Source organism: Aotus nancymaae, unplaced genomic scaffold (genome assembly GCF_030222135.1).
Source record: "Aotus nancymaae isolate 86718 unplaced genomic scaffold, 86718_ANA_hifiasm-v0.15.2.pri h1tg000016l, whole genome shotgun sequence".
NCBI classification, from domain to species: domain Eukaryota; kingdom Metazoa; phylum Chordata; class Mammalia; order Primates; family Aotidae; genus Aotus; species Aotus nancymaae.
The window spans coordinates 34,834,301-34,861,697 of NW_026988428.1; the positions used below are offsets into that span (position 1 = coordinate 34,834,301).

Below are 27,397 nucleotides of genomic sequence, written 5' to 3' on the forward strand. Positions count from 1 at the left end.
TTAAAAAAAGCAGTGAGATATAATGACTATATTCAGCCTATTTGCCTACCTTTTGATGTTTTCCAAATCCTGGATGGAAACACGAAGTGTTTTGTAAGTGGCTGGGGAAGAACAAAAGAAGAAGGTAATTATAGTCTGAATTTTACTGATACACATTTTCCTGATTATGAGCAGAGGAAGGTCAGACCTTTTATACACAGTCACGTACCACATAATGACATTTAGGTCAATGACAGACTGCATACACGATGGTGGTCTATAAGATTATTTTTCCATATTTTTACTGAACCTTTTTTTTTTAATCTAGACAGAGTCTCACTCTGTTGCCCAGGCTGGAGTGCAGTGGTGTGATCTCAGCTCACTGCAGCCTCCACCTCCCAGGTTCAAGTGATTCTCTTGCCTCAGCCTACCAGTTAGCTGGGATTACAGGCATGCACCACCACACTTGGCTAATTTTTATATTTTTAGTAGAGATAAGGTTTCGCCATGCTGGCCAGGCTGGTCTCAAACTCGTGGCCTCCTGTGATCCGCCTGCCTTGGCCTCCCAAAGTGCTGGGATTACAGGTGTGAGCCACTGAGCCTGGCCTTTCTGTGTTTAGATATACAAATACTTACTACTGTATCACAGCTGTCTACAATATTTAGGACAGCTGAACAGATTGTAGCCTAGGCATACCAGGCTATACCATAGACCCTAGGGGTGCAGCAGACTGTACCATCTAGGTTTATGGAAGTGCACTCTATTATGGTTGCACAACAACAGAATTGCCTAATGATGTATTTCTCAGAATGTTCTCCATCACTAAGTGATGCCTGACTGTGTTTCTTTCTATGTATTATCTTTTTATCACTTTATCCCACAAGATTGAAAAGTATTATAGGTCCTTATAAAACACTGAAAAAAAACTTTTGGAGGGGGTGGGTCTGTTTTTTTTTCTTAACTCCTGGGAGGGAGAGAGAAAATTCTCTTCAAAGCCGAAACAGAGACTTTCTCTGGTTGTACATGCCAAGATATGTGAACCTTAAGATAGAATGATAGTTCCAAGTGTTTCTGTAGTTTAAACTCAGATTACGAAGCCAGCTCTGTGGCAGAATTGTCTCTCTTAAGTAAGACATTTCTGGCTATGAGGAATCATATTTAGTTTCCTTTTAATTTATTTAATGCCTTATTTAGTATCAGGCAAGCTGATTGCGATATGTATTTTTAATGTGCATAGGGGCACTAAATGTTAACTGACTGAACTAATGGGAGGAATGAAAAATAGATGACACAGTCTCTTTGTCTTTGTCTTTCCCAGCTACGATTTGGGAGAGTTTACCATGTTTCAGGCCCCGTTTTTGTTCTTGTTGTTGTTATTTAAAACACTTTTTTTTTTTTTAGAGATGGGGGTCTCACTCTGTCACCCAGGCTGCAGCACAGGGGTATAACTGTAGCTCACTGCAGCCTCGAACTCCTAGGCTTGAGCAATTCTCCTGCCTCAGCCTCTCCAATAGCTGGGACTACAGGCACATAACACCACACCCAGCTTTTTAAAACATTTTATGTATGTAGATATGTATGTTTATTTATTTATTTATTTAAAGACAGGGTCTTGCTCTGTCACCCAGGCTGGAGTGCAGTGGGAGGATCAAAGCTCACTGTAACCTTGACCTGGTTTCAAGTAATCCTCCTGCCTCAGCCTCCCAGGTAACTGGGACTACAGGCATGTGCCACCATGCCCAGCCAATTTTTTCATTTTTTTGTAGAGACACGGTCTTGCCATGTTTCCTAGGCTGATGTTGAACTCCTGGCCTCAAGAAATCCTCCTGCCTCAGCCTCCCGAAGTGCTGACATTACAGGTATGAGCCATTGTCCCCAACTTTTGTTTGTTTTTAAGAGACCGTCTTGCTGTGTTGCCCAGGCTGGTCTCGAACTCCTGGCCTCAAGCAATCCAGCTGCTTCGGTCTCCTGAGTAGCTGGGTTCATAGGCATGAGCACCATGCCTGTCCTGGGTCCTGTTTTAAATATACTACTTTATCTTATGCCCCAATATTCCTAAAAGGGAGTTAATGTTATTTTTACCCCATTTAACAGACCAGGAATTGAGAATCTTAAAGGTTAAGAAACTGAGACTCAAATCTAAGTCTCTTTTATTCTAAAAGCTGAATATCTAAAACCAACTGCATTAAACTGCTCTTGAGGGAATCATAGTCCAGTTAGGAATATATGAGGTTAAGTACTAAGACTCTTTTTTCTTCCTATTCCCCACAGGCTCTAGCCATTTAAATGTTTGTGGATTATTTAGCTAGGATGTAGATAAATGTATGAAAGATCTGTGAATTATTATTTTTCTTTTTTTCCATCTATGGATACTTTTTAAGGACAATAAGGAAAGCAACATGCTGTAGGGAAAGGAACATGGGCTTTAGAATGACAGACCTAATTCTCAATCCCAGCCTGCTACCACAGGCTCACTGAATGACCATGGGCATGTTTTTGACTCTTTAATAACAATTAGAACAACAATAATAGAAACCACTACCATTTGTTTAGGGCCAGGTACTTAATAAAATGCTAAGCATTGTAATGCATTATCTCATTTAATACCCCAGCAACACTATAGAAAATACTATAAAATGAATGCGTAAAATAAAGCTTAAAGAGGTTAAATAAGTTGCTCGAACTAATAAAATAACTAAGTGATAAAGTCAGAATTCAAGCCCAGTTCTGCCTCTCACAAAACGCATGTATTTCCACCATATGTGTGTGTGTGTGTGTATTATATATATAATGTATATAATATATATATACTTTATATATGTATACATATATACACATATATATACGTATATATATAATATATATATATATATTTGAGACAGAGTCTCACCCTGTTGCCCAGCCTGGAGTGCAATGGCACAATCTCAGCTCACTGCAACCTCTGTCTCCCAGGTTCAAGCGATTCTTCTGCCTCAGTCTCCCAAGTAGCTAGGATTACAGGCACATGCCACCACACCTGGCTAATTTTTTATTTTTAGTAGAGATGGGGTTTCACCATGTTGGCCAGGCTGGTCTCAAACTCCTGACCTCATGATGCGTCCATCTTGGCCTCCCAAAGTGCTGGGATTACAGCTGTGAGCCACCATGCCTGGCCTCTACTATATTATTAACATATCATCTTTCACAATGTCATCCAGTTTCATGATCTGTTAAAGTACGAGCAATAATACCCCTAGGAGAGTTGTTTTGAGAATTAAATTAGTTCTCCAGCAACATGGTAGATTACATGTACATACCAAGCTCCCCATTGAAAACTATTAAAGAGGGAGATTACATAGGCTAAGGACTTAATGTGAGAATGGAACTTAGAGACGGAACTGGAACACAGAAATTGACTTTCATCTTGAGAGAATTTGCCAAAAAGTTACCTTTTAATATTGATTTCAGTGGTTTCATGGGCCTTGGAAAGAGATGTTTAAAGAACAAAACTTGTCCAAGTTGGGGAGTAGGGAAGACACTCCCATAAAGCTGGAGCCATGGCTATACTTTAAAAATGAGTCAGACTCATGACCTGGCATATAATTCTTTTTTTTTTAAAGACAGAGTCTTGCTCTGTCAGCCAGGCTGGAGGACAGTGGGCACTCTCAGTTCACTGCAATCTCCGCCTCCTGGATTCAAACAATTCTTGTGCCTGAGCCTCCCGAGTAGCCGGGATTACAGGGGTGCACCACCACACCCAGTTAATTTTTGTACTGTACTTAGTAGAGATGGAGTTTCATCATGTTGGCCAGGCTGGTCTCAAACACCTGGCCTCAAGTGATCTGCCCACCTTGGCCTCCCAAAGTGCTGGGACTACAGGCGTGAGCCACTGTGCCCGCCTTGTTCTTATATATACAGTATACTTCAAATGTGATCTAGGTAGATTGAAAAAAAAGGAGGGGAAAAATACACATGGCTACATTAATCAAAAGAAAGCTGGATTAGCCTGGGCGCAGTGGCTCACGCCTATAATCCCGGCACTTTGGGAGGCCAAGGCGGGTGGATCACGAGGTCAAGAGATCGAGACCATCCTGGTCAACAAGGTGAAACCCCTCTCTACTAAAAATACAAAAATTAGCTGGGCATGGTGGCACGTGCCTGTAATCTCAGCTACTCGGGAGGCTGAGGCAGGAGAATTGCTTGAACCCAGGACGCAGGGTTGCAGTGAGCCGAGATCACGCCATTGCACTCCAGCCTGGGTAACAAGAGCAAAACTCTGTCTCAAAAAAAAGAAAGAAAGAAAGCTGGATAACACCTGTAATCCTAGAACTTTGAGAGGCTAAGGTGAGAGGATTACTTGAGGCCAGGAGTTTGAGACCAGCCTGAGCAACATAGGGAAACCTCGTCTCTACAAAAATAAAAACAAAAAATTAGCCAGGTATGGTAGTGCACATCTGCAGTCCCAGCTATGTGGGAGGATCACTTGAGCCCATTAAATATAGTTCATGATATTTAATGAACTATTTAATGATAGCACCACTGCACTCCAGCCTGGGTGACAGAGAAAGACCCTGTTTCCAAACAAAGAAAAGAAGCTGGAATGGAAAAAAGAAAAAGTAGGAATGCCTATTTAAATATCAGATAAAGTAGACTTTAGAGCAAAGACGATTACAAGGATGGTGAGAGACATTACATAATAATAAAAGGGTCAGTCCACCAAGAAGGCATAGCAATGCTAAACATGTATACACCAAACAACAGACATACAGTTTTTTGTTTGTTTTTTGAGACAGAGTCTCCCTCTCTCACCCAGGCTGGAGTGCAGTGGCACAATCTCAGCTCACTGCAACCCCTGCCTCCCAGCTTCAAACGATTCTCCTGCCTCAGCCTTCTGGGTACCTGGGACTAGCTGGGCATGGTGGCGGGTGCCTGTAGCCCAAGATCAAACAATTGCACTCCAGCCTGGGCAATAAGTGTGACATTCTGTCTCAAAAAACCAAAACAAAACAAAACAAAAAATGAAACTCATTGAATAAACTAGGTATCATATTAAACACAGCTAAAGAGAGGATTTGTGAACTAGAAGATATATCTGAAGGATATCTATCTTAGCACAGAGAGCAAAAAAAAAACATGAAATAGGTATAAGGATAGAATGAGAAAATCCAACATATATCTAATGAGAGTGTCAGAGAGGAAAGAATAAAGAAAATAGAGGAGAGGCAATATTCAATGAATTTGTGTTGAAATTTCTTAAAAACTGATGAAAGATGTGAATCCAGATTTAAAAAAAAAAAAAAAAAAAAATATATATATATATATATATATATATATATATTTTTTTTTTTTTTTTTTTCTTTGAGATGGAGTTTCACTCTTGTTGCCCAGGCTGGAGTGCAATGGATCAATCTCAACTCTGCCTCCCAGGTTCAAGTGATTCTCCTGCCTCAGCCTCCCGAGTAGCTGGGACTACAAAATTAGCTACCATGCCTGGCTAATTTTTTATTTTTAGTAGAGATGGGGTTTCTCCATGTTAGTCAGGCTGGTCTCAAACTCCTGACCTGAGATGATCTGCCCACCTCAGCCTCCCAAAGTGCTAGGATTACAGGCATGAACTGCCATGCCCTACCTAATCCAGATAAACTATTCATAAGCACAGTAATAGCCAAAAACAAAAAAACCATAATCCCCTTTCATACATTATACTGAAGTTGAACAACAACAACAAAACCCAGAATATCTGAAATGTAGCCAGAGTTAAAGGAAAAATCCTTATAATAGAATACAGATTAGTTATCAGAAAACGTCTCAATAGCAGTAATAAAAGCCAAAAGACACTCTCTCCTGTTGCCATGTGAAGATGTGCTTGCCTCCCTTTTTGCCTTTTGCCAAAGGCTTCTTGAGGCCTACCCTCAAGAAACATGTCTTGAGTACAGACTGCAGAACTGATTATTGAGATCATCATGGTGGATGGGAGGCAGAACTAGATTGCATCTCCAGCTCGGAGCTCTGTCGAGCCTGCAGAGCTGATTATTCTTATCATCCTGGCAGACTGGAGGCAGAACTAGATTGCAGCTCTAACTTGGATGGACAGAGCAGTGTCGTGGAGGTTTGCATCATGAATTTTAGCCAGGAGCAACCGCAGGAATAAACCAGGAATCCCAAGACAACCCATAGACCCTCTGAAGGAAGCAGACTCCTCCTGCAGGACCTGAGAGATACCCCAAATACTGTGGGAAGTGGGTAGCCTGGGGCAGGTTCTCACCCGTTTGCCCACTGTCTGGAAACCGACTTGGTACTGTTGTGGGGCACAGTGGGAGTGAGACTGGCCCTTTGGATTGTATGTGAGCTGGATGAAGCCTGTGATTGCTGACTTTCCCCTACTCCCCTGACAACCTGCATGACTCAGCAGAAGCAGCCATAATCCCCCTCAATATACAACTCCATTGACCTAGGAACCTCATTCCCATCCCCCACAGCAGCCACAGCAAGACCCACCCAAGGAGATTCTGAGCTTAGACATGCCTAGCCCTGCCCCTACCTGCTGGTTCTTCCCTACCCACCCTGGTAGCTGAAGACAAAGGGCATATATTCTTGAGAGTTCTAGGACCCTGACCACCCTCAGTTCCTGATACTTTCTGGAAAGCACCACCTCCTGGCAGGAGGCCAACCAGCACAAAAATAGGACATTAAACTACCAAAGCGAAGAACCTTCACAGAGTCCATTTCAACCCCCTGCCATCTCCACTGGAACAGATGCTGGTATCCACAGCTGAGAGATGCATAGATGGTTCACATCACAGGACTCTGCAGACAACTCCCAGTAACAGTCCAAAGCCTGGTAGACTTGCTAGGTGGCTAGACCCAGAAGAAAGATAACAATCACTGCAGCTCAGCTCTCAGGAAGCCACATCCATAGGAAAAGGCAGAGAGTACTACATTAAAGAAACACCCCATGGGACAAAAGAATCTAAACGGCCTTCAGCCCTATACCGTCCCTCTGACATGGCCTACCCAAATGAGAAGGAACCGGAAAACCAACTCTGGTCATATGACAAAACAAGGCTCTTTAACACCCCCCAAAAAAATCACACTAGCTCACCATCAGTGGAGCCAAACCAAGAATAAATCCCAGATTTACCTGAAAAAGTATTCAGGAGGTTAGTTATTAAGCTAAGCAGGGAGGCACCAGAGAAAGGCGAAGCCCCATGCAAGGAAATCCAAAAAAATGATACAAGAAATGAAGGGAGAAATATTCAAGGAAATAGATAACAATCAAAACTTCAGGAAACATGAACACACTTATAGGAATGGAAAATGCTCTGGAAAGTCTCAGCAACAGAATTGAAAAAGTAGAAGAAAGAAATTTAGAGCTCAAAGACAAAAAGTCTTTGAATTAACCCAATCCAACAAAGACAAAGAAAAATAATAAGAAAATATGAACAAAGCCTCCAGGAAGTCTGGGATTATGTTAAACAACCAAACCTAAGAAGAATTGGTGTTCCTGAGGAAGAAGAGAAATCTAAAAGTTGGAAAACATATTTGGGGGAATAATCAAGGAAAACTTCCCTGGCCTTGCTAGAGGCCTAGACATCCAAATACAAGAAGCATGAAGAACACCTGGAAAATTCAATGCAAAAAGATTATCGTCTAGGCACATTGTCATCAGGTCATCAGCAGGGAGCCAACATCATGCCACTATCTAAACTTGAGGTGAAGGAAAGAATCTTAAGAGCTGTGAGACAAAAGCACTAGGTAACGTATAAAGGAAAACCTACCATATTGACAGCAAATTTCTCAGCAGAAACCCTGCAAGCTAGAGGGAATTGGGGCCCTATTTTCAGCCTCCTCAAACAAAACAATTGTCAACCAAGAATTTTGTATTCAGTGAAACTAACCATCAAATATGAAAGAAACAGTCTTTTTAGGCAAACAAATGCTGAGGGAATTTTCCACTACCAAGCCACCCCTGCAAGAACTTCCAGAAGGAGCTCTAAATCTTGAAACAAATCCTGGAAACACATTAAAACAGAACCTCTTTAAAGCATAAATCTCACAAGACCTGTAAAACAAAAATATAACTTAAAAAGGACAAACCAAAAACCAAGGTACAAGACAAAAAATAGCATGATGAATGGAATGGTTCCTCACATCTCAGTACTAACATTGAATGTAAATGGCCTAAATGCTCCACTTAAAAGATACAGAACTGCAGAAGGGGTAAGAACTCACCAACCATCTGCTGCCTTCAGGAGACTCACCTAACAAATAAGGACTCACATAAACTTTAAAGTCAAGGGGTGGAAAAAGGCATTTCATGCAAATAGACACTGAAAGAAAGCAGAGGTACTATTCTTACCTCAGACAAAACAAACTTTAAAGTGTTAGCAGTTAAAAAAGATAAAGAGGGACATTTTTAATGGTAAAAAACGTTGTCAAACAGGAAAATGTCACAGTTCTAAACATATATGCACCTAACACTGGAGCTCCCACATTTATAAAACAATTACTAATAGACCTAAGAAATGAGATAGACAGCAACACAATAATAGTGGTGAACTTCAGTACTTCACTGACAGCACTAGATGGGTCATCAAGACAGAAAGTCAACAAATGGATTTAAACTATACCTTGGAACAAATGAACTTCAGATGTATACAGAACATTGCATCCAGCAACTGCAGAATACACTTTCTGAAAGTGCATGGAACTTTCTCCAAGACAGACCATCTGATAGGCCACAAAATGAGCCTCAATAAATTTAAGAAAATTGAAATTATATCAAGCACTCTCTTGAACAACCGTGGAATAAAACTGGAAATCACTCCAAAAGGAACTTTCAAAACCATGCAAATACATGGAAATTAAATAACCTGCTCCTGAATAATCATTGAGTCAAAAACAAAATCAAGATGGAAATTAAAAAATTATTCAAACTGAATGACAATAATGATAAAACCTCTGGGATGCAGCAAAGGTGGTGCTAAGAGGAAAGTTCATAACCCTAAATGCCTATATCAAAAAGATTGAAAGTGCACAAACTGACATTCTAAGGTCATACCTCAAGGAAGTAGAGAAACAAGAAGAAACCAAATCCAAACCCAGCAGAAGAAAGGAAATAACCAAGATCAGAGCAGAACTAAATGAAATTGAAACAAGCAAAAATACAAAAGATAAATGAAACAAAAAGCTAGTTCTTCAAAAAGATAAATAACATTAGCAAGATTAACCAAGAAAAGAAGAGAGAAAATCCAAATAAGCTCAGTAAGAAATGAAACGAGAGATATTACAACTGACACCACAGAAATACAAAAAATGATTCAACGCTACTATGAACACTTTCACGCACATAAACTAGAAAACCTGGAAGAGATGGATGAGTTTCTGGAAAAATACAACCCTCCTAGCTTAAATCAGAAAGAATTAGGATACCCTGAACAGAGCAATAATAAGCAGCAAGATTTAAATGGTAATTTAAAAATTACCAACAAAAAAAATCCAGGACCAGAGGGATTCATGGCAGAATTCTACCAGACATTCAAAGAAAAATTGATACCAATCCTTTTGACACTATTCCAGAAGACAGAGAAAGAGAGAGCCCTTCCTAATTCATTCTATGAAGCCAGCATCCCTTAATACCAAAACCAGGAAAGGACATAATTAAAAAAGAAAACTACAAACCAATATCCCTGATGAACATAACACTTTAACAAAACACTAGGTAACTAAATCCAACAACATATCAAAAAGATAATCCACTGGCCGGGCGTGGTGGCTCACACATGTAATCCCATCACTTTGGAAGGCTGAGGCGGGCAGATCACCTGAAGTCAGGAGTTCAAGACCAGCCTGGCCAACTTGGTGAAACCCTGTTTCTATTAAAAATAGAAAAATTAGCTGGGCATGGTGGTGGGCGCAGGAGAATTGCTTGAACCCAGGAGGTAGAGGTAGCAGTGAGCCAACATCATGCCACTGCGCTCCAGCCTGAACAACAGAGGGAGACTCCCTCTCAAAGAAAAAAAAAGGTAATCCACTATGATCAAGTGGGTTTCTTACCAGGGATGCAGGGATGGTTTAACATACGCAAGTCAGTAAATGTGATACAGCACATACACAGAATTAAAAACAAAAATCACATGATCATCTCAATAAATGCAGAAAAGGCATTTGACAAAATCCAGCATCCCTTTATGATTGAAACTCTCAGCAAAATCAGCATAAAGGGATACACCTCAATATAATGAAAGTCATCTATGACAAACCCACAGCCAACATAATACTGAATAGGGAAAAGTGGAAAGCATTCCCTCTGAAAACTGGAACGAGACAAGGATGCCCACTCTCACCACTCCTCTTCAACATAGAACTGGAAGTCCTAGCCAGAGAAATCAGACAAAATAAAAAAAAAAAAAAAGGGCATCCAGATCGGTTGAGAGGAAGTCAAACTGTCACTGCTGACAATATGAACATTTACCTTGAAAACCCTAAAGACTCCTCCAGAAAGCTCCTAGAACTGATAAAAGAATTCAGCAAAGTTTCCAGATACAAGATTAACGTACACAAATCAGCAGCTTTCCTATATACTAACAGCAACCAAGTGGAGAATCAAATCAAGAACTCAATGCTTTTTACAACAGCTGCAAAATAAAATACAATAAAATAAAATACTTAAAAAGATATCTAACAAAGGAGGAAAAAGACCTCTACAGGGAAAACTACAAAACACTGCTGAAAGAAATCATAGATGACATGAACAAATGAAAACACATCCCATGCTCATGGATGGGTAGAATCAATATTATGAAAATGGCCATACTGCCAAAGGCAATCTACAAATTAAATGCAATCCCTATCAAAATACCACCATAATTCTTCACAGAATTAGAAAAAACAATTCTAAAATTCATATGGGGCCGGGCGCGGTGGCTCATGCCTGTAATCCAAGCACTTTGGAGGCCAAGGCAGGTGGATCACCTGAGGTCGGGAGTTCAAGACCAGCCTGATCAACATGGTGAAACCCCGTCTTAAAAAAAAAAAAAGAAAGAAAAGAAAGAAATTGGGGCTGTACAGAAATGGGCCGGGCGCAGTGGCTCACGCCTATAATCCCAGCACTTTGGGAGGCCAAGGCAGGTGGATCATGAGGTCAAGAGATCGAGACCATCCTGGTCAACAAGGTGAAACCCCGTCTCTACTAAAAAATACAAAAATTAGCTGGGCATGGTGGCACACGCCTGTAGTCCCAGCTACTAAGGAGGCTGAGGCAGGAGAATTGCTTGAACCCAGGAGGCGGAGGTTGCAGTGAGCTGAGATCGTGCCATTGCACTCCAGCCTGGGTAACAAGAGCGAAACTCCGTCTCAAAAAAAAAAAAAAAAAAAAAAAATCATATGGAACCAAAAAAAAGCCCACATAGTCAAAGCAAGATCAAGCAAAAGGAACAAATCTGAAAAAAGAAATCTGAAAAAAAAAAAAAAAAAAAAAAAAAAAAAGAACAAATCTGGAGGCATCACACTACCTGATTTCAAACTATAAGGCCATTATCACCAAAACAGCATGGTACTGCTATAAAAATGGGCACACAGACCAATGGAACAGAATAGAGAACCCAGAAATAAACCCAACTGATCTTCAACAAAGCAAACAGAAACATAAAATGGGGAAAGGACACCCTTTTCAACAAATGGTGCTGGGATAATTGGCTACCCACATGTAGGAGAATGAAACTGGATTCTCTTTGCTCACCTTATACAAAAATCAACTCAAAATGGATTAAAGACTTAAATCTAAGACCTGAAAGTATAAAAATTCTAGAAGATAACATTGGAAAAACCCTTCTAGACATTGCCTTAGGCAAAAATTTCATGACCAAGAAACCAAAATAAAATGCAATAAAAATAAAGATAAGTAGCTGGGACTTAATTAAAGAGCTTTTGCGTAGCAAAAGGAACAGTCAGCAGAGTAAACAGACAACCCACAGAGTGGGAGAAAATCTTCACAATCTATTCATCTGACAAAGGACTAGTATCCAGAATCTGCAACAAACTCAAACAGATCAGCAAGAAAAAAACCAATCCCATCAAAAAGTGGGCTAAGGACATGAATAGATAGACAATTCTCAAAAGAAGATATACAAATGGCCAACAAACATATGAAAAAATGCTCACCATCACTAATGATCAGGGAAATGCAAATCAAAAGCACAATGTGATACCACCTTACTCCTGCAAGAATGGCCATATGAAAAAATCAAAAAAACAGTAGATGTTGACATGGATGTAGTGATGAGGGAACGCTTCTACACTGCTGGTGGGAATGTAAACTAGTACAGCCACCATGGAAACTGTGGAGATTCCTTGAACTCAAAGTAGGCTAGCACGGTGGCTCATGCCTGTAATCCCAGCACTTTGGGAGGCCAAGGTGGGTGGATCACAGGGTCAGAAGTTTGAGACCAGCCTGGCCAACATAATGAAACCCTGTCTCTACTAAAAATACAAAAAATTAGTTGGGTGTGGTGGCAGGCACGTGTAATCCCAGCTACTCGGGAGGTTGGGACAGGAAAATTGCTTGAAACTGGGAGGTGGAGGTTGCAGTGAGCTGAGATTGTGCAACTGCATTTCATCCTGGGTGACAGTGCAAAAAAAAAAAAAAAAAAAAAAAAAAAAAGAAAGAAGGAGAAAGAGAGAGGAAAGGAAAGGAAAAGAAAAAATAAAAGAAAGTAATTAATGGCATTTGCAGTGACCTGGATGAGATTGGCGACTATTATTCTAAATGAAGTAACTCAGGAATGGAAAACCAATCATCGTGTATTCTCACTGATATATGCAAGCTAAGCTATGAGGATGCAAAGGCATAAGAATGATACAATGAACTTTGGAGACTTAGCGGGAAGGGTGAGAGAGGGACAAGGGATAAAAGTCTATGAACAGGGTGCAGTGTATACTGCTCAGGTGATGGTTGCACCAAAATCTCACATATCACCACTAAAAAACTTACTCATGTAACCAGACACCACCAATATCCCAATAACCTATGGAAAAATAAATAAAATAATAAAAATGAAAGCCAAAAGACGATGAAATATCATCTTCAAAATGCTGAGAGAAAATAAGTGTGAACCTACAATTGTGTATCCAGCAAAACTATCATTGAAGAATATCTGTGAACAAAAAGTGAATTTACTACCAACAGGCCTCCACCAAGGAAGTAAAAGAAATATCAGAAAGAAAGTAAATGATGCTAAAAGGGAGGTATAATATGGAGAAGGAACAGAAAAAGACATGGGTAGTACATAGGTAAATGTAAATAAACATTTACACAACAGTGGTTCTCACTTGGGCGTAATTTTGCCCCTAGGGAATGTTTGGTAACATATCTGGAGAAAATTTTGGTTGTTAAAACTGGGCAAAAGGATAAGTTTACTACTGGCATCTGCTCAGCATCCTTCAGTGCACGGCATACTTTTCCCACCTCCCACACAAAGAACTGTTTGGCCTAAAATGTCAATAGTGGCAAGACAGAAACCTTAGAATCAAAAATAATGTCTAAGTTGTGGGAGGAAAGCAGGTATTTCAGGAGGGGTGACCAGAGTTAAAGTGGTTTCAGGTCCCTGTATTATTCAGGAGAAGTATTTAACTGATCAACATTATATTTGTTACACATAAATGGTGAAATTTTAGTCATAGCAATAAATTCCTAAAAGGAAAAAAATTACAATAACTGGTTCAAGAAGAAAAGAATATCTGAATAGACCTGTAACAAGTATATAAATATAATTAGTAATTTTAAATCTGTCCATTAAAGCAGCCAAGCCCGTATGACTTCACAGGTGAAGTATATCATATATTTAAGGAAGAGACAGTTCTAATATTATGCACTCAGAAAACAGAGGAGAAGGGAGTATTTCCCAGATAATTATGTAAGACTAGTATTATTATCCTGACACCAAACCAAAGACATTACAAGAAAATGATAGAGAAACAGCTTTCGTCAATAAAGACTCAAAAATCATCAACAACATGTTAGCAAACTGAATACAGCAACATATAAAAGGATTATATACACTACCTAGTGGAATTTCTTCCAAAAATGCAAGGTTGGTTTTACATCTGAAAATCAATGAAATAATATAAAACCTATATTAATAAAAGATAAAAATGACAAGATTGCTGCAAATGATGTGGAAAATGTATTTGGTAAAATCCAACACCATTCAAAGTTTAAAAATTCTCAAAAGAAATAGCAGCAGGAAGTCCTAGCCACAGCAATCAGGCAAGAGAAATAAAAGATACCCAAATAGGAAAAAAACCCAAACTATCTCTCTTCACTGATGGTATGATTCTATGCCTAGAAAACCCTGAAGACTCCACCAAAAGGCTCCTGGAACTGATAAATGACTTCAGTAAAGTTCCAGGATACTAAATCAATGTACAAAAATCCGTAGCATTTCTATACATCAATAATATTCAAGTTGAGAGCCAAATCAAGAATGCGATTTTATTTACAATAGACACACACACACACACACACACACGCAACCTCCGTAGGAATACATCTAACCAAGGAAGTGAAAGATTTCTATAAGCAGAACTACAAAACAGTGCTAAAAAAAATCATAAATGATACAAACAAATGATGGGAAAACATTCCATGTTCATAGACAGGAAAAATCAATATCATTAAAATGTCCATACTGCCCAAATCAATCTATAGATTCAATGATATTCCTATCAAGCTACAATGTCATTTTTCACAGGACTAGAAAAAAAGTGTTCTAAAATTTATATGGAACCCAAAAAGAGCCCAAATAGCCAAGGCAATCTTAAGCACAAAGAACAAAGCTGGAAGCATCACATTATCAAACTTCAAACAATAAGACTACAGTAACACCAGGCATGGTGGCTCTTGCTATAATCCCAGCACTTTGGGAGGCCAAGGTGGGCAGATCACTTGTGGTCAGGAGTTCAAGCCAATATGGTCCCAACCGTGTCTCTACTAAAAATACAAAAATTAGCAGGGTGTGGTGGCACACACCTGTAATCCCAGCTATTTGGGAGCCTGAGGCAGGAGAATCACTTGAACCTGAGAGGAGGAGGTTGCAGTGAGCCGAGATCACGCCACTGTACTCCAGCCTGGGCAATAGAGCAAGACTCCATCTCCAAACAAAAAACAGAAACAAAAAAACCTACAGTAACCAAAACAGCATGATATTGTTACTAAAACAGACACATAGTCCTATTGGTTTGACCCAGCAATCCTATTACTCTGTGTGTATCCAAAGGAATATAAATCATTCTACCAAAAAGTCCTATTGGTCTATGTGTCTGTTTTTGTTAACAGTACCAGAAATAAAGCCACACACCATCTGATCTTTGACAAAATCAATGGGGAAAGAACTCCCTATTCAATAAATGGTGCTGGGATAGCTGGCTAGCCATATGCAGAAGAATGAAACCGGAACCCTATCCTATCACCATATGCAAAAACTAACTCTAGATGGGTTAAAGATTTAAATGTAAGACCTCAAACTGTAAAAATCATAGAAGAAAACCCAAAAAACAATTCTGGACATTGGCCTTGGGAAAGAAGTTATTACTAAGTCCTCAAAAGCAATTGCAACAAAAACAAAAATTGACAAATGGAAACTAATTAAACTGAAAAACTTCTGCAAACTATCAACAGAAGAAACAGATAACCTACAGAAAGAGAAAACACTTGCAAGCTACGTATCTTACAAAGGTCTAATGTCCACAATCTATAAGGAATTAAACAATTGAACAAGCCAAAAACCAATTAACCCCATTAAAACATGGGCAAAAGACATGAACAGATATTTCTCAAAAGACATACAAGCGGCCAACAACAAACATATGAAAATATGCTCAACATCACTAATCATCAGAGAAATGCAAATCAAAACCACAATGAGATACTATCTCACACCTATCAGAATGGCTATTGTTAAAAAAGCCAAAAATCACATACTGCCAAGGCTGCAGAGAAAAAGGAATGGTATACACTGCTGATAGGAATAAAATTAGTTCAGCTCTGTGGAAAGCAGTTTGGAAATTTCTCAAAGAACTTAAAACAAAACCACCATTGGACCCAGCAATCCTATCACTGGGTATGTATCCAAAGGAATATAAGTCATTCTACCAAAAAGACGCATGCACTCCTATGTTCATCGCAGCACTATTGGCGATAGCAAAGACATACTCAACCGAGGTGCCCATCAACAGCGGACTGGATAGAGAAACTGTGGTACGTATACACCATGGAATACTGTATAGCCATAAGAAAAAGCAGAATCATGTCCTCTGCAGCAGCATGGATGGAGCTAGAGGCCATTATCCTGAGTGAATTAACACAGGAACAGAAAACCAAATACTGCATGTTCTCACTTAAAAGTAGGAGCTAATTAGTGGGTACTCGTGAACATAAAGGTGGTAACAATAGGCACCAGGGACTACTAGAAAAGGATGGGGGCCAGGTGCGGTGGCTCACACCTATAATCCCAGCACTTTGGGAGTCCAAGGTGGGCGAATCACTTGACCTTGGGGGTTCAAGACCAGCCTGACCAATATGGAGAAACCTATTAAATTAGAAACTCTACTAAAATAACAAAATTAGCCAGGCGTGGTGGCACATGCCTGTAATCCCAGCTATTTGGGAGGCTGAGGCAGGAGAATGGCTTGAACCCAGGAGGCAGAGGTTGCAGTGATCTGAGATTGCGGCATTGCACTCCAGCCTGGGCAACAAGAGCAAAACTCTGTCTCAAAAAAAAAAAAGGATGGGAGGGAGAGGGCCAAGTGCTACAAAATTAATTTGGGGGTACTATCCTCAGTATATAGGCTCAATTATGCCCTGGGTGATGGGCTCAATTGTACCCAAAACCTCAGCGTTATGCATATACCTAGGTAACACATATCCCCTGAATTTAAAACAAAAGTTTAAATATTTTTTTAAAAAGAAATAGCAATAGAAGGAAGCTTAAACTGATAAAGAACATCTATAAAGAATAAAGCTAACCATCCTACTTAATGGTAAAAGAATGAATACTTTCCCTATAAAATCAGGAACAAAGCAAGGATTTTAGCCAGTGCAATAGGCAAGAAGAAGACATTAAAGGCACACAAATTGGAAATAAAAAAGGGAAACTGTATTCACAGATGACATGATTCTGTAAATGTAGAAATGCTTAAGGAATCTACGAAAAAGTCTAGAACAAATAAGTTCACTGAGGTTAGAGGAAATAAGACAAAAATCAATCCTATGTGTATACTGGCAATAAACTATCTGAAAACAAAGTTTAAGAACACAGTTCCATTCATAATAGCATTTATTTATTTATTTATTTATTTTATTTTATTTTTTGAGACAGAGTCTCACTCTGTCCCCAGGCTGGAGTGCAATGGTGCCATCTCAGCTTACTGCAATCTCTGCCTCCCGGGTTCAAGTGATTCTTATGCCTCAGCCTCCTGAGTAGCTGGGATTACAGGCATGTGCCACCACACTCGACTAATTTGTGTATTTTTAGTAGAGATGGGGTTTCACTATGTTGGCCAGGATGTCTCAAACTCCTGGCCTCAAGTGATCCACCTGCCTCTGCCTCCCAAAGTCCTGGGATTACAGACATTAGCCACCACACCTGGTCCATAATAGCATTTAAAATAATGAATAATTAGGAACAGATTTAACAAGAGATGTGTAAGCCTTGTACACTGAAAACTACAAAAACATTACTTAGAGAAATTAAAGAAGACCTAAATAAATGGAGACTCATACTACGTTCATGGGTTATAAGATTCAATGTTGTGGCCAGGCACAGTGGCTCATGCCTGTAATCCCAGCACTTTTGGAGGCTGAGGCGGGCAGATCACAAGGTCAGGAGATTGAGACCATCCTGGCCAACATGATGAAATTCCGTCGCTACTAAAAATACAAAAGTTAGCTGGGTGTGGTGGCACACGCCTGTAGTCCCAGCTACTCAGGAGGCTGAGGCAGGAGAATTGCTTGAACCCAGGGGGTGGAGGTTGCAGTGAGCTGTGATCATGCCACTACACTCTGGCCTGGGCGACAGAGTGAGACTCTGTCTCAAAAAAAAAAAAGACTCAATGTTGTTAATACGGCAATTATTCACAGATTGGCCTATCAAAATGCCAGTAGGATTTTTCATGCAAATTAACAAGCCAATCCTAAAATGTATATGAAAAGGCAAGGGATCTAGAATAGCCAAAATTATTTTGGAAAAAAATAACTGAATGAGTTACACTATCTGATTTCAAAACATATTACAAAACTACAGCAATCAACACATTGGTACAAAGACAGACCTGTAGGGGCTGGGAGTGGTGGCTCATGCCTGTATTCCCAACATTTTGGGAGACCACATCAGGAGAATTGCTGGAGGCCAGGAATTTAAAGACCAGCCTATGCAATACAGTGAGCCCCCATCTCTGCAAAAATAAAAATAAACCAGGTGTGGTGACGTGCAGCTACTTGGAAAGTTGAGGCATGAAAATCACTTAAGTCCAAGAGTTTGAGGTTGTAGTGAGCCATGATCATGCCACTGCACTCCAGCCTTGGGTGATACAATGAGTCTATCTCTAAAAAAAAATTTAATTTTTAAAAGATAGACCTATAGATTAATGGAACACAACATGGAGGGGAAAAAAAAAACCCTTATATTTATGGCCAATTGATTTTCACAACAGTGCCAAGGCAATACAATGAAAAACAAATAGTCTTTTCAACAAATGATGCTGGGACAACTGGATATCCATATGCCACGAACAAAACCCTCAGAGCTTTGCTCCATACTGTATTCAGTAGTGGTACGATCTGAATGTTTGTGTCCATCTGAAATTCATATGTTGAAATCCTAACCCCCAAAGTGATGATATTAGGAGGTAGGGCCTTTCAGGAGGGCAGAGCTCTCATCAGCGAGATTAGTGCCCCTATAAATGAGGCCCCGAAGAGCTGCCTTGTCCTCCCACCATGTAAGGATACAGCTAGAAGTCATAATTTTTGAACCAGAAATGGCCCTAATCAAACACTGAATCTGCCAGTGCCTTGATCTTCAACTTCAGCATCCAGAACTGTGAGAAATGTATTTCTATTGTTCATTAAGCAACTATTTATAATATATTATAAATATAATTTATATATTTATAAAATGTGTGTGATATATTTTAGCAGCATAAAGAGACTTAAAGAAATAATTAACTTGAAATGAATCATAGAACTAAGTATAAAAGCTAAAATTGTAAGACTTCTACAAAAAAGCAAAGAGAAAGTCTTTGAGTCATTGGGTTAGGCAATGATTTCTTAGGACACCAAAAGCACAACCATTAATAAAAATAAAAATAAATTGGACTTTACCAAAATGTAAACATGTATGCTCTTCAAAAGCCACCCTTAAGAAAATCAATGGAAGAAGAAAAAAAAAAAACCTGAAGAGCTGCGAATATCTCCAGCAGTGTATAAAAAATGATAATACATCATAACCAATGGGAATGTAAATGCTAATTTGACATAGTATCATTCTGAAAACACTTTCCTTACTTAGCTTTTGTTGCATGCATTTCCATTTCAATATGAAATTAATATTTTTACTGGACTCCTTGAACCAAAATGATGTCAAGTAAAATACATAGTTTATTAAGAAGGGCCTGACTGGAAAATAAGGTTGAAGGTAGGTCATGTGTAAATTGTTATCATTAATGAGAATTTTTAAAGAAAAATTTGTTTTAAAGCTGGGCAAAGTGGCTCACACCTGTAAGCTCCAAACTTTGGGAGTCCAAGGCAGGTGGATGGCTTGAGCTCAGGAGTTTGAGATCAGCCTGGGCAACATGGCAAAACCGTGTCTCTACAAAAAATACCCCAAAATTAGCAGGGCATGGTGGTATACGCCTGTCGTCCCAGCTACTCAGGAGGCCGAAGTGGGAGGATTACATGAGGGCCACAAGATTGAGACTAGTAAGCTGTGATTGTGTCACTGGACTCCAGCCTGAGCAACAAAGCAAGAGCCTGTCTCAAAAAAAATAAAATCGAATAAAAATTTGAAAAGATCAGTCACCATAGTATTTGCAGAAACAAAAAAAGATTTGAAAACACACCTAGGTAGGTATACAAATGGCTAATAGTACATGAAAAGCTGTTAACACTGGCTGGGTACAGTGGCTCACACCTGTAATCTCAGCACTTTGGGAGGCCAAGGTGAAAGGATCATTTGCAGCCAGGAGTTTGCGACTAGCCTGAGCAACAAAGCAAGATCTCATTGCCACAAAAATTAGCCAGGCACGGTGGTACATGCCTGTAGTCCCAGCTACTAGAGAGGCTAAGACAGGAGGGTTACTTGAGCCTAGGAGCTCAAGGCTGCAGTGAGCTATGATCGCTCTAGTACACTCCAACATGGGTGACACAGCAAGACCTCATTTCAGAAAAATATATTTGTTAACATCCTTGAAATCTCAGTGAGATGCCACTATGCAACGACTAGATGACTTTAACCCAAAAGACTAACTAAGTTTTAGCAAGGATGTGGAGAAAAAACCGGAACCCTTATACATTGCTGGGGAGAACCTAAACTGGTAAAGCCACTTAGGAAAACAGTTTGGCAGTTTCTCAAAACGTTAAATATGTGCTCACCGCGTTAAGCATAGTTACCCTATGACCTAGCAAATCCATTCCTGAATATCTACCAAAGAAAAATGAAAACATGTCCACACAAAAACTTATGAATGCTCATCGTGGCATTATTAATAATACCCCACACCGGAAACGATCTAAAGTCCACCACTAGTGAATGGGTATGTAAAACATGATCTATCCATTCAACAGAACACTATCCAACAATAAAAAGGAGGAAAACTAGCCTGCAATTTAGATGAACCTTTAAAACAAATGAAGGAAGCGAAATACAAAAAACTACAAATGTGTGATCCCATTTATACAAAGTTTCAAGAAAAGGCAAACCTATAGAGACAAGAATCGGTCATTTATTTTTTTATTTATTTTATTTTATTTTTGAGACGGAGTTTTGCTCTTGTTACCCAGGCTGGAGTGCAATGGCGCGATCTCGGCTCACCACAACCTCCGCCTCCCGGGTTCAGGCAATTCTCCTGCCTCAGCCTCCTGAGTAGCTGGGATTACAGGCACGCGCCACCATGCCCAGCTAATTTTTGTATTTTTAGTAGAGATGAGGTTTCACCATGTTGACCAGGATGGTCTCGATCTCTTGACCTCGTGATCCACCCGCCTCGGCCTCTCAAAGTGTTGGGATTACAGGCATGAGCCACCGCGCCCGGCCCGGTCATTTATTTTTTATTATTATTATTTTTTGAGACGGAGTTTCACTCTTGTTGCGCAGGCTGGAGTGCCATGGTGTGATCCTGGCTCAGGGCAACCTCAGCCTCCCGAATTCAAGTGATTCTCCTGCCTCAGCTTCCTTAATAGCTGAGATTACAGGTATGCGCCACCATGCCCGGCTAATTTTTTGTATTTTTAGTAGAGACGGGTTTTCTCCATATTGGTCAGGCTGGTCTTGAACTCCCGACCTCAAATGATCTGCCCATCTCAGCCTCCCAAAGTGCTGGGATTACAAGGCATGAGCCACCATGCCTGGCCAGTCATTTTTTTTTTTTTTTGGGGTTGAGACGGAGTTTTGCTCTTGTTACTCAGGCTGGAGTGCAATGGCACGATCTCGGCTCACCGCAACCTCTGCCTCCCGGGTTCAGGCAATTATCCTGCCTCAGCCTCCCGAGTAGCTGGGATTACAGGCACGCGCCACCATGCCCAGCTAATTTTTTGTATTTTTTTAGTAGAGACAGGGGTTCACCATGTTGACCAGGATGGTCTCGATCTCGTGACCTCGTGATCCACCCGCCTCGGCCTCCCAGAGTGCTGGGATTACAGGCGTGAGCCACCGCGCCCGGCCCGGCCAGTCATTTTTTAAGTGTGAAGCTGCAGCTGGGAATTGATTACAAGTGGGCATAGGAGGACTCTGTGAGGCGAAGAAAATACTCTAAAACTGGATTGATTGTGGTGCTGGTGTAAACTTACCAGGATTCATTCAACTGCATTCTTACAATGTGTGATATTTATGTTATGTAAACTAAACACTAATAATGCTGTAAAAAATGATAAGAGGGTAAATTTTTTAACATCACGCATTTGGAGAATTAACACACTACTAAATAACTCATATGTCAAAGAGGAAATCATAATAATTTTAAATACTTAGAATTGAACAATACTGTATATGCCACATAGCAAAACTTGAGACCCAAAATAGAGGTAAAACATAAAATTTAAAGTTTTAGAAATATATATATTTAGCTTGAATCATATGGAAGAGCAAATATTTGACCAAATATTGAAGAATAAAGTCTGAACACTATGAATTCAAAGTCTAACTTTTTTAAAGTCTGAATAAACATTGCAGTGGCTAAGCACAGTGGCTCACATCCTAAATTTTGGGAGACCAGTGTGGGAGAATTGCTTGGGCCCAGGAGATTAAGACCAGCCTGGGCAACAGAGCAAGACTCTGTCTCTCCAAAAAAAAAAAACAAAAAAAAAAAAGGCCAGGTGCAGTGGCTCACACCTGTAATCCTAGCACTTTGGGAAGACGAGGTGGGCAGATCATGAGGCAGGAGTTTGAGACCAGCCTGACCAACATGGTGAAACCCCATCTCTACTAAAAATACAAAAATTTGTTGGTCATGGTGGTGAGTGCCTGTAATTCAGCTACTCAGGAGGCTGAGCAGGAGGATCGCTTGATCCGGAGAGGCAGAGGTTGCAGGGAGCTGAGATCAGGCCACTGCACTCCAGCCTGGGCAACACAGTGAGACGCCATCTCAAAAAAAAAAAAAAAAAAAATTAGCCAGGCATGTTGGTGCACACCTTTAATCCCAGTTACTCGGGAAGCTAAGGAACAAGAATTGCTTGAACCCAGAACAGAGGTTGCAGTGAGCCAAGATCACATTACTGCACTCTAGCCTGGGCAATAGAGTGAGACCCTATCTCAAAAACAAACATGTAGGTAAACATTCTTCTACAATCTTCCTAGGCATACATACATATTCATACACATATATATGAATATAATTTTACATAATTATTGAATCAGTCACCTTGGGAAAAAACTTATAAAGCACCAACATTTTAAATCACTGTAAAAATGTGCATGCTCCAGAATAACTTACTGGTATTTTTTGTCCACAGGTAATGCTACAGATATTTTACAAGATGCACAAGTGCATTATATTTCTCGAGAGACATGTAATTCTGAGAGGAGTTATGGGGGAATAATTCCCAACACTTCATTTTGTGCAGGTGATGAAGATAGGGCTTTTGACACTTGCAGGATAAGACCAAATAGTTTTCCTTTAAAATATTTTCTGAAGCCGGAAGGGAACTTGTCAAACAAGGCCTTTGATAACTTTCTGTTAGTCTTAATTATCAGGCCTAAAAATACTAAATTATTTTTTCTTCTTTTTAAATATTTCAATAATCCAAATCTTCTTGGTTCCTGATTTCTTGGTTTCTACTATCATTAGGTTAACCTTAGGCAGAATTTACCTTGACTTCTTTTTTTTAATCATTAACTTTGAGATAAAATTCACCTAGTTAAAAGTGTACAGCTCAAATTTTTTTTTTTTTTTTTTTTGAGATAGTTGCACTTTGTCACCCAGGCTAAAGTGCAGTGATGCAATCTCTGTTCACTGCAACCTCTGCCTCCCAGGTTCAAGCCATTCTCATGCCTCAGCCTCCTAGGCACACATCACCACGCCTAGCTAATTTTTTTGTATTTTTAGTAGAGACAGGGTTTCGCCACGTTGACCAGGCTGGTCTTGAACTCCTGACCTCAAGTGATCTGCCCACCTTGGCCTCCCAAAGTTCTGGGATTACAGGCGTGAGCCACTGCGCCCAGCCTGTTACTTTTTTATTATAGCCATCCTTGTGGGTGTGACGTGGTATCTCATGGTGGTTTTAATTTGTATTTCCTTAATGACTAATGATGTTGAGCATTTTTGCAAATATTTATTAGCCATTTACATGCCTTCTTTACAGAATGTCTATTTGGATCCCTTGCTCATTTTTAAATTGAGTTGTCTTTTTATCACCGAGTTGTAAATGTTTTTCATATATTCTGGTACAAATGCCTTACTAGATACATAAGGCACAAAGTTTTTCTCCCATTCTATAGACTGTTTTTTCACTTTTCTGTGGTTATCATTTGCAGCACAAATGTTAATTTTTTATGAAGTACAATTGATCTATTTTTTGTTTTGTCTCATGTTTTTTCACTCTTCCTTTAGTCCTCTTTTCTTCGTTATTTCCAAATCTACTAGTCCTTCACTCCTGAGCACCCCATGCTCTCACCTTTTACTACTCAGTCTCATTTCTGCTATCTAAACTTCATCTTTCCTGTGTCCTTTTCCTTAAAAATCTTGCTGAGTAAAGTAGTAAAGAATCCAATCTAACTGAATTGCATTCCTAGGCCAAACCTTTTCATCATCAAAAAAAAATTATTCCATGCCTGCCTTATATAGAGAATTGGAAACCATTATCTCAGTGTCCTTGTTGTTCTGAGTGCATTGACATGCTTTAGTAACAGTGTTTGGTGCATTCATAATTTTGTGTAGACTATGAAAGTGACCTGTCATTTATAATACTACTGAGAGGTGTCGCCATTTATGCTCCTTTTGCTGCACTAGCCAATGTCAACACTTAGAAACATGTCATCTCTTGCAAGATGCCAGTTTACTCCTCTCTCTGGCAAGCAAACCACACACATGCCTAAAAGACATCTTAAATTTACACTTACCCACATCTTAAATTTACACTTCCCACACACAGTATTAAGCAAGAGAATAGTCTAATAATAGAAAACTTTTACAATATTTTACACATTTCCAAAATTATACTTCTCCTAATTGTATTTAAAAATCTAAACATTTTAATATATAGTATTCTGGCTCAAAACTAGGCAGATAGGAAATTTATCTCCCAGCTGTATGGTTCCTCCATACACCTGGGCAAAACTGAATTCTTCCTGTTTGAGTTGGAAGATTAAACTCAAAATATTTTTTTTTTCAATAAATCTTCATGGTTTATTTTAACAAGGTTATTCTACATTAGAGTTTGTGTGTGCGTGTGTGTGTGTGTGTGTTATGAAGAGACTGATATACAATCAATAAATCTTAAACCTCTCTTCCATGGATTTTCCCCACTTCCCACTTAGCAGTAAAAGGCATTTTTAGGTTTATATAAACACATTCTATACAACTGCCTTCTTAACAGAGCATTACTGTAGTATATAAATAGCACTGGGCATTTAGCAAGTAAGTTACAGGCCAATAAGTTCAATTGTGCAGTTGTGAAATCTAATGTCAAAGAGTCTTTGAAACCTTAAGACTGGGTGATCTGTAATGTTTCCAACACGTCTTCGACTGCATTAAGAAAATACGTGGTTTCCTTCTTACTTCGACCTGCAAACTGATAGGCTCTGTTTATTTGACCAGCTGCCCAACTAGCATATTTCATGTTGTCCTTTTTCGTTTTTGCACTTGCTTTGGATTGGAAGCAATATGACTTGCCGACATATAAAGCCCAAACAAAGCTCTCACATTTCTTAGTTTCAATGCCTGTGCACAACACTTTCTTGAAAGTTCGAGGTTTTCAAGTCCATCTTGGGTATATTTAACTTCAGCACTGCTGACAGTGTAAGTGGTTGTGTGGATTAGTCATCATTAGTTCCTCTAAACAAAAGGCTGCTTTTGCTTAGTCATGTTCATTGATATAAAGTTCTGCAAGTTCATGCCACGCTTCTTGGTCTCCAACAAATTGTTCCAGATACTCATCCAGTTCCCGAATGGCCTCCACATTTCCCCCCGGGCTTTTTGAATGGCAGTCTTACGCTTTCTTGCTGCAGTGTTAGTTGGATCTTCTTGTAAAATCCTATCATATAGCTGGATAGCATCATCATACCTTCCATGGCTTCAGATCTCATGCCCGTTAATCGGTTGACTCTGTGACTGCCAGGGAACTGTCTTCTTAGCTCTTGAAGACAAAACAGTGCCAAGTCATCCCAACCATAGTCTAATGCAGCAATCATCACCTGTTCATATATCATCCAACAGCATCTCCACGCTTAGAAGCATATTCGTTAATTAATTCTTCTCCAATTTCCACAATTTGCTCACTATTTCATGAGTTTTCTTCTCTCCATTTTCTCATTTTATCTCGCATTTCAGTTCTTCATAGGCACTGGTAGGCCACTGTCTTTCACTCAAAGTCATGTATTTTCCTCATCTGCTTGGCCCTTGGGTTTAGGACTCCAAATACTTCCCAAGTGACATCGTAAATCTCTGAGACCTTCACCATCTTCCCAGAACCTCAGATTAAGCTCCGAATCTACTGATCTTTGTAAGTTGGGAGTACATTGAAAATGTGTATCTATATAAATATATGTTTGATGTAAATAATTTATTCCAGCATTACTGTTGCTTGAAGAATACTAGAAGTAACAAACACTATTTTGGGACTTTTTTGACAGGGTGATAGTGGTGGACCATTAATGTGCTACTTACCAGAATATAAAAGATTTTTTGTAATGGGAATTACCAGTTACGGACATGGCTGTGGTCGAAGAGGTTTTCCTGGTATCTATCTTGGGCCATCCTTCTACCAAAAGTGGCTGACAGAGCACTTCTCCCACGCAAGCACTCAAGGCATACTGACTATCAACATTTTACGTGGCCAGATCCTCATAGCTTTATGTTTTGTCATCTTACTAGCAACAACATAAAGAAATTCTGAAGACTTTAACATCTTTATTTTGCATTGTGTCCCTTTCTATGTTCTATGTAATGAAAACCATTTATTCTTCTAGCAATTAATTGCCTACGTTAGAGTTCTCGTGAACATTTTATGGGCTGTAAGTATTGTGACAGATATACAATTGTAACTTTGGCACTGAATCACATGCTTCCTTGAAAGAGCTTGATTGTTTTATAATGATAATTCTGTATCTGGAATACTCCTAGAGTTTGTATAGAATATTCAGTTAAACATATATTTTATGTGTATAAGTGCCAAATACTAATTTATCATTAAAATGGAAGCTGTTATTTGGTTAAATTAATCAAAACTCTTTTCTTCTTAGATTTTATTTTATTCTAAAACATTTGTTTGTATGATTTTTTAAATTGTAATCTTGTTTCCAATATTAAAAGTATATTTAGAGAAACAAGTATTTACCTGTTATTTAAATTCTAATAAAAACAGTTTATTTAATATCAGTACTTCATTTCCTATACCAAGAGGGAACTATGGTATACCCACCCCCAAATAATTTACTTTTTATTTAGAGATTTATGACTTTTTTCCAGCATTATAACCTACTTTCTAAACTTGATTTTCTTGAAGCCCATGCTAAA

At 39.3% G+C, this 27,397-nt stretch overlaps 1 long non-coding RNA gene and 1 pseudogene across 1 annotated transcript; one reads left to right on the forward strand and one right to left on the reverse strand.

Annotated features, from left to right (window-relative positions):
• Positions 1-34: 34 nt before the first annotated feature.
• On the forward strand, positions 35-27,339 carry LOC135275387 (uncharacterized). Its single transcript, XR_010342982.1, has 4 exons — positions 35-124; positions 1,747-1,839; positions 23,178-23,288; positions 26,515-27,339. It is a non-coding gene; the product is annotated as an uncharacterized LOC135275387 (long non-coding RNA).
• On the reverse strand, positions 25,195-26,339 carry LOC135275385 (ER membrane protein complex subunit 2-like; annotated as a pseudogene).
• Positions 27,340-27,397: the final 58 nt, after the last annotated feature.